The sequence below is a fragment of the Vicugna pacos genome, chromosome 4 (genome assembly GCF_048564905.1).
Source record: "Vicugna pacos chromosome 4, VicPac4, whole genome shotgun sequence".
Classification (NCBI taxonomy): domain Eukaryota; kingdom Metazoa; phylum Chordata; class Mammalia; order Artiodactyla; family Camelidae; genus Vicugna; species Vicugna pacos.
The window spans coordinates 73,103,414-73,111,859 of record NC_132990.1 but is presented as its reverse complement, the minus strand read 5'-3'; positions in this window follow the sequence as shown (position 1 = coordinate 73,111,859).

Genomic DNA, 8,446 nt, shown 5'->3' with positions numbered 1-8,446 from the left:
TTCCCCAACCCTGACCCCCTTTCCCACTGCCTGCGGAACCGCATATTTTTACAGTTCCTTCCACTTTTTGCAGTAACTAACAAGTGACTTCTGCTACTTGTAACCAAGAGACTTACCTAAGATGTAGTTTCTTTCTCAAGGCCTCAGTCTTCTTATCTGTAAAGTGACCAGCGCTGTGATTCACGACACCCTCCCCTCCTACGCAGCGGTCCTCACAGAGGAGCCCCCGCTTAAACCACTTCTTCCATCAGGGGAGGTCTTGGTGACATGGGGTATGGGTGGCAGAAGCATTTCGCTACAACAGTGCTTCTCAGACTTCGGTGTGCTTTGAAATTGCCTGGAATCTGTTTAAAATGCAGATTCCTGGACCCTACACGTGGAAGCTGCGATCACTGGGTGGATCTGGTGTTTTTTTTTTTTTTACGATTTTATTTAGGTATAATCAACATATAAGCCCATATATCTACCAATTTGATCAGTATGTATGTATATCTGTGAAGCCATCATTACAATTAAACAGTAAGGATGTCGTGAAAATCTCCCTCAGCACCTTGATGCCCCTTTATAATCATCCCTCATCCCCTGCACACCCTCTTCCACGAGCAATCGCAGGATCTGCTTTCTGTCACTAGAGATGAGTCTGCATTTTCCAGCATTTTACCTCAATGAAGCCATGCAGCATGTACTGTCTGGCTTTGTCTGGCTTTTTTCACTAAGCCTAATTATTTTGAGATGCATCCATGTTCATTTGTTTATCAGTAGTTCACTCTTTTCTTGCTAAGTAGGATACCTCATAATTTGCTTATCTATTCAATCACAGAGTGGTGGATATTTAAGTTATTCCAATATTTAGCTATCACGGATCAAGCTGCTGTGAACCCTTGTGTACCAGTCCTTATGGGTCCAATACTTATAGTCCCTTGAATAAATACCCAGGAGTGAAATGGCTGGATCCTATGGTTGGTGTACGTTTAATATTTGAAGAAACTGCCAAATCACTTTTCGAAAGTGGTTGTATCGTTTTACATTCCCACCACCAGTGTAGGAGAGTCCTGGTGGCTCCACGTTCTTGCCAACACTTGGTGGGGTTTTAATTTTGACCATTGTGATAGATGTGAAGTCATGTCTCGTTGTGGTTTTAATTTGCATTTCCCTAAGACTAAAGGTGTGGTTACTTGCCATCTGTAGATCTTCTTTGATGAGGTGTCTATTCTACTTAAATTGTCCTCTTATTAATAAGTGTTTAGAGTTCTTTTTCTTTTTTCCTACTGGGGATTGAACCCAGGACCTTGTACATGCTAAGCATGTGCTCTACCACTGAGCTATACCCACCTGTGTAGAGTTCTTTATAGATCTAAATACAGGTCCTTTGCTGGCTGTGGTTTTGCAAATATTTTCTCCAGTCTGTGCCTGCCTTTTCATTTTTGTGACAAATGCCTTAGACCACTTTCATATACACTGAGTCTGAGAACCTCTCTTCAATGACAAACAGTGCAAATTCAAATAGCAGTAAGAGGAGCTGGCCCATCTGACTGGCAAAAATAAAAGAGAGGGTCCTCAAGCAGGAAACACACTGACGCTCTGTTACAAGGAGTGAAAACTGGTGCAAAATCCTAGGAGGGCTATTTGCTGATAGTTCATCAAAATCTTTAAACGTGGGTTCCTTTGACTCAGCAAGTTCTGTTCTAGGAATTTTTCCTGAAAAAATAAACAAGCAATAGCAGTAAGTTGTCTGTCCCAGGATCTTTGGTCCTGGGGTTGTGCTGACAGGATGGGCTGCAGACATGCCTGGCTGGCCGACCTGGGGTCTTGGTACCATGCTCTGAGTGCTCGGAGCCCTTTTGCCGTGAAGCCTGGGTGGAAGGCTCAGAGGGACTGGGAGGTCGGAGGTGGGGGTGGGGGCTGAAATTTGACCAGTTCCCAGCAGGGTGGCTGGAGGAAAGTGCCTTGCAGGTCTCACCCGACTGCTTCAAGGGCCTGGGTCCACCCTGAGCCTGGCCTGGCCTGAGAAGACTCCAGGATTCAGGCTGTAACCAGCCACCACCAGTGCAAACTAGGAACAGGAAACACTTGGTGGACATAGCTACCTGGGACCTAAGAAAGAACAGCCCTTTGGTCTCCAAACACCAGCAGTTTCGCTGGGACACAGGGAGGGGGACCTTGCCCAAGGTCAGGCCAGGACTGCTGGAGCTGGGTGTAAGAGGGGGGCTGGGAGCCTGGAGACCTGGACTCTAGATTATCCCCTGTCCTGCTATGTGACTTCACCCCAGCCTGTTCCCCTTCCTGGGCCCCAGTCTCCTTAGCTGGACAGTGAAGAGGTGAATCAGGTAGTCAGTTCTCTCTGTCCCTTCCAGCGAGGATCGAAACCATGGGTGTTGGAACCAGCCACACCCTAGTTCCAGTGCTGTCTCCATCACTTTCTATGCCTTGGCATGTTATTTAGCCTCTTTGTACTCCTGTTTCTATCTCAAATTAAAAGCCTGCAATATCTCCTCAATTTGCTTTGGATATGCCTCTTCCCTCCTCTCCAGCTCCAGTTCCTGCCACTCTTCCCCTCATCCATCACACTCCAGCCACACTGGAGCCCCTCAACTCTTCCCCCGACCCCAGGGCCTTTGCATATGCTCTTCTGTCTGCCTTGCATGTCTTCAGCCCCTCTCTCTAGCTTGGTCCTATTCATTTATCAGCACTCAGATGCCACAGGGTCAGACACAATGATGCCTGCTGCTGACCCTTCTCATTGCACAATCATGGTCATTAAACAATGCTGTCTGTGTGATTATTTGTTTGATGTCTGTCTTTCTGTCACCCAGTGAGCTCCCTGAGAGCGGGGATGAGACAGTCCTGTTTGGGGCTGTGTCTCCTACTCCTTGCACAGGCCTGGCATAGAGTAGGCACTCCAGGAACTTTGTTGAACAAGTGGTGCTAACACCATACTTCATCCATTCGAAGATGTGTTTGCATCCTACATTTTTACATCTCTGCAATCAGGACGTATTTTACAACTGCAGCGACCAGGTAGCAACTGTGACATATTTTCCAATACCTGCACATGTGCATCAAAACTTGCAGCTTGGAAGGACATCCCTGAGATTAGAGTGGCATATTCTGAAGTAAATTTGCATCACCCATGCTCCTGATGATACAGGACAATATTGTCTGGGACAACATACACCTCAATGACTGACTCCCAGTGAAAAAATGATGCAGAAAAGTCAGATTCCTCATGTGCGAAAGTTTCAGAAATATTTTTACTAAATTATTTTGATCATAGTTTCCTTTTTATGTATGCATAATAGTGATATGTTATAAAAGTGTCTTAGTTTAAAAGAGTGCATTCAATAAATATAAAAATAAAATTTCTAGGTATTAAGGAAGTGTGTCATACATAGTTCAGTTGATGTCACTGGAAACCTACGTAAGGCGCGGAGCTCTGGGTGGCCACAGGGGGGCACTCTGTACTCGGGGGCCTTCCCAGCCCAGCGTTTCAGGAATCCTCTTTGGGGGGAAGCTGTGTGGTATGTTATTCTCCACATGTCCTGTAGGTGGCGCTAGACAACAACAGCTTTGGGCACAGCCTAGGAGGTCCCAGGCTGGAGGGTGGGGACGGGTGAGGCTGGAGGGAGGCCTCAGGAGTGTCTTGTCCTGGAGGGGAGCGGGCTCTTCCACCACCCCAGAGAGAAGCCATGGCCAGTTCTACCAGACCGTCTAGCCCAGAGGCGTCTCTGGGTGTGGAGACAGCTTAGGAACAGAAGTCAGCGGCCCTGCCCCACCTGGACAAGTTGTGTGATTCTGGTTCCCCTCTGCTTTTTGGCCTAAACCTCCCTCCACGGCAGTGAGAGTGTGAGAGCCTGCCAAACTTGACCCCTGATAGTAAAGGTCTGAGGTGGCTGAAAGTCCACCACCAGCTGCCCAGAAGGCCACTGGTTTACCTGCAGAGCCCCAAGCCTGTGATAGCCTTCTCCGTGTCTGACCTGGCCACCTGCCCCTGAGGTCATGATGTTTCCCTTACTCCCTGGATTGAGAAACTAAGGCCCAAAGACATTTAAGGACTTCCCCAAGGCTACAGAACTGTGAGTGGTTGGAGCCAGGTGTGAAAGGAGGGTCCTCTTGCTCATTCTACCATGTCCCTCTGATCTCTTGTGATGGAAGGACGTGCAAAGCAGGGTGGAAGGGAATTTTCCATCAAAGAAAATGAGCTAAGAGTTCTTTAGTAAGATGATGGATTAATCCCACATGCCTAATTTGTCTTCCTCCTAAAACTATCAGAGATTTTTTTTAATGATTTTTTTTAGAAAGGACACAAAAAGCACAAATTATAAAAGAAAAACTTGATAAATTCAACTCCATGTTTTACACTTTTGCCCTTCAAAAGTCATCATTAAGAGAACAAAGAGGCAAACTATAGACTGGGAGGAAAATGTTTGCAATACATACCTCTGACAAAGGACTTGTGTCCAGAAGACACAAACAATGTCTACAACTCAGTAATAAAACAATCAGCTCAACTTAAAAATGAGCAAAGTATCTGAACAGTTACTTTTCAAAAGAAAGATTTATGAATAGCCAATAATCACATAAAAAGATACTCAACAGCATTAGTCATAAGGGAAGTACAAATTAAAACCACAGTGAGACAGTACTAACTGCCGACTGGAATGGCTAAACTTAAACAGACCAGTAATTCCAAGTGTTGGTGAGGGAGTACCTGGAATGCTCATGGCCTGCCGGTAGGAATATAAAATGGAATAACCACTTCAGGAAGCATTTTTGCAGTTCTAACAAGTTCATGCTGTATAGCACAGGGAACTACAGTCTATATCTTGTAGTAACTTATGGTGAAAAAGAATATGAAAACATATGTATGTTCATGTATGACTGAAGCATTGTGCTGTACACCAGAAATTGACACAACTTTGTAAACTGGCGATACTTCAGTTACAAAATACATATATACAAAAAACAAGAAAACATTTTTGCAGTTCTTGTAAGGTTAAACTGGCACTTACTACACATCCAGCAAATCCACTCTGAGGTATTTACCCAAAAGGAATGAAAGCATATGTCTGTCTAAAGACTTGTTCAGGAATGTTCATAGCAGCATTATTCCTAACAGACCAAAAACCAGCTCAAATGGCCATGAACAGGTGAGCGGTTGAACAAGACCATGGTGCGTTCATACTACAATACTTGGCAGTAAAAAGGAATGAATAATTGGCCTTCGTAGCAACAATGTGGATGGATCTCAAAATAATGATGCCGAGAGAGAGAGAGAAGCCAGATGAAAAGGAGTTCATACTGTGTGACTCCATTTATACAAAACCCCAGGGATCTAATCACTGCCTGGCTTGTGGTGATGGTTTCACGGGTGGTCACACATTAGAACTTATCAAACCGTACACTTTAAATTTATGCAGTTTACTGTTCATCAATTCTATCTCAATAAAACTGTAATATAAAGTAATTCTTAACTTCAGGAAAAACAGTAAGAAAGTAAAGAAATGCAGTGCTTTGTTATGGGTAAGGTTTACAAAAGAAAAATCACGTAAGCGCTGGAGTGATTTTTTAATTTTAATTTTAATTTTTTTGTTACAAAAAGCGTGATATAAACAAGATTTTTATTAACTAAGTAAAAAAAATAGTGGAAGACAGTGCACTCCCGAGAATTGGGAGCGGGCCAATCCAAGAGAGGAAAAATGGCCAAGGGTGATTTTTTAAATCGAGATGTTAAATACATTCAGTGAGTTGCGTAAAAAAGTGTACAAATCTGAGGTGTGACTAGTGATTTAACCCCGAATTGCAACTACCTCCGGATGATGGAGGACAGGAAATGGGGAGGGTGGTGGTGCAGAACGGCTAATCCTCCCTTATCATAACAGGTAGCGGGCAGGCAGTGTAGACAGGTAGACAGGGTAGATAGTAGATAATGGCTAAAACGAATGTATCAAAAGACAACAATATGTGCTTATTGCCTAGAAATATGTGGTGTGAAAGTGCGAGGAAAAAACAGCTCAAAGACTCAAACGTGTTTGCTTCTGGAGGGGGGTGGTTTGAGGTGATGAGGGAGGGGCAGACAGGAAACCTCTGCGTGTTGTTATCTTCCTTTTAACACAAGTTGGTTTTGCTCTCCACGCCCATACCGTATTTCATCAATTCTAAGATGCCCATTTATTCACATTTAAACATCTTTGAAATCAAAATACATCTTTTTACAATCCGTGGTGCATGCACCTGACAGTTATAACTGGCAGGGTCTTTTTCTTGATGGTACAAAAGTAACAGCGCATGTTCCAGGTGGTGATGTCAGGTTCATCGAAGTCTGGCATTATTTTGATAAAATAACAATTATTTGAAATTAAAAAAGAGTTCATTGGAACAGCTGCTGTTTATCATACTCCTACCATAGGTCAAGCACTGGGCTTCCTGCCCAGGTTCTTATTTTATATTATTCAAATTTTTAAGATGAAGAAATTGGGGCTCAGAGAGGTTAAGTGCCTTCCTTAATGTCACTCAGCCAGTGGTGATAGACACAAGCTGAAAACTAGGGGCTATCTGAATCCTAAGTATATTACCTCTGTTTTGATTAGTTTGAAAGAGCTCCATCTATGGTCCCTTCAGTTGTAAGGCCCAGAGAGAGACAGGGGTTTGCTCAAAATCACACAGCAAGACTTAAGGCAAACTCGGGCCTAGACTTGGGCCTGTAACCCCCCGTCCAGTGTCCCTCTCTGAAACCTGGTCTCTCTCTTACTGCTACCCTGATACTCAGGACACCCCTGGGAGCTTGGATCGCAGTTCCTAAATGCAGGCAGCATTTATGGGACCCAGGCTGAGCTCTGGTTGGTGGGCTCTGGGAGGGCAGGGCAGAGCCTGGTCCCCTGGAGGCACTGGGAGGTACTTGGAGGGGATCGGCAAACTTGTCATGTCAACATAGTGGTGAGTACCTGGATCAGTGGCCGGGCCCAGTTGGCATCGGGACAGAGCAACCCCACAGGAGGAGCCTCGGGGCACCAGCATGGAGGGAAATTGTGGGCGGAGACCAGGGGTTGGTCTGGAAGCTGCACTTGCACAGCAAGTTCACTCTTTTCAAGTAATGGTATGATTGTTTGTGGTCGCTGGAGCACAGTGCTGCTGGTGGTTATCATGATGAGGAGGGGAGTAAAACCGGACAAATAGTCCTTTGGTTTGACCTCCTGTTTTGGCAAACAAAATTGCTCCCACCTGCCAAAATTGAAAAGAGCCCTTGTCATCATTTACTTAGTGTCTCACTGCCACCTAACAGTGGCCCAGAAAGGTCAAGCCAGGTACCCACAGTCACACAGCCAGAAGCCTATCTGACTCCTGAGCCTGTGCCCTACCCTTTAGCAGCACTGCCTCTCCCACGGTGCTTACATGTATCGGATGGTACATGTCTATTTGGGGCGCCAGACCCTTTAAGGGAAACCTACATCCTGTTTCTGGTTCTGCCTCAAAGATATGAATTTTCAATAACAGCGCTCAGGAGCTAATCTCTCACATGAAGCCCTGCCTCCTCTTTCCTTCCTCTCTCCTATGGCCCTTTGCAGAGCCCCTGGCAGCTCCTGACCTGCACATGACCATGGCCTGCCTGTGGCTTTGGCAGCATTTTCATACTGTGTGTCTTAGAGCCTCACTTTCCTCTTCTGTCAAATGGGAGAGAGAATAAAGCTGACCTCATAGGGTTCCTTGGAGACCAGAGGAGTTGGTGTGTGTTCTGTGTGGGAATCTGGGAGGAGGGTCTAGGGGTCAGGGGATGTGGGTGTGATCTTTGGGTCTGTCATTGACCGGCTGTGAATCTGGAGGCAAGTCTCTGCCTCCCTGAGCCTCAGTTTCCTCATCTGTATGATGGGGATGGTTGCCTTGCCCCACCTTTCATTTACTTACAGGAGGTCCAGGGTGAATCTGATGTTACTATGGTTCATGGTCAACTTCACTGCTCAGCTCCATTGACCCTATTCTCCTATCAAAAGAGCCATCTAGGAAACTCATACCAAGCCTCCTCTGTTCCTGAGGGTGCTAAGCTGAGGGATCCCTGTGATCATCGACTCCTTCATCTGCGACATGGGTACCGTGACTGTATCTGCCTCACTGCCACGTGGGAAGAACTCAGTGAGTTGATGCATGTAAATTGCCCAGGGGAGCTTATCTGATGGAAAACAGCTCTCTCACAGGTGTACAAAGGGACACGAGCAAGGATTTCACTGCTGAGGGATTTGGAATGGAGACAAGGGGAAATCTCCACATTCCATCAGTAGGTGCCTGAGGTGGCAGCCGCCAACATAGCCCCAAAGTGCCTCGAGTCCTGGTGGTCAGCCTTGGGAGGCCCCTCCCACGTATACCAGAGTTGCCCTGGGTGACCAGTGGCAGGGTGGCCTGTCATTGTGGTATGTCACTTCTGAGATTAGCTTATCAAAGACTGTGGCTTCCAGCT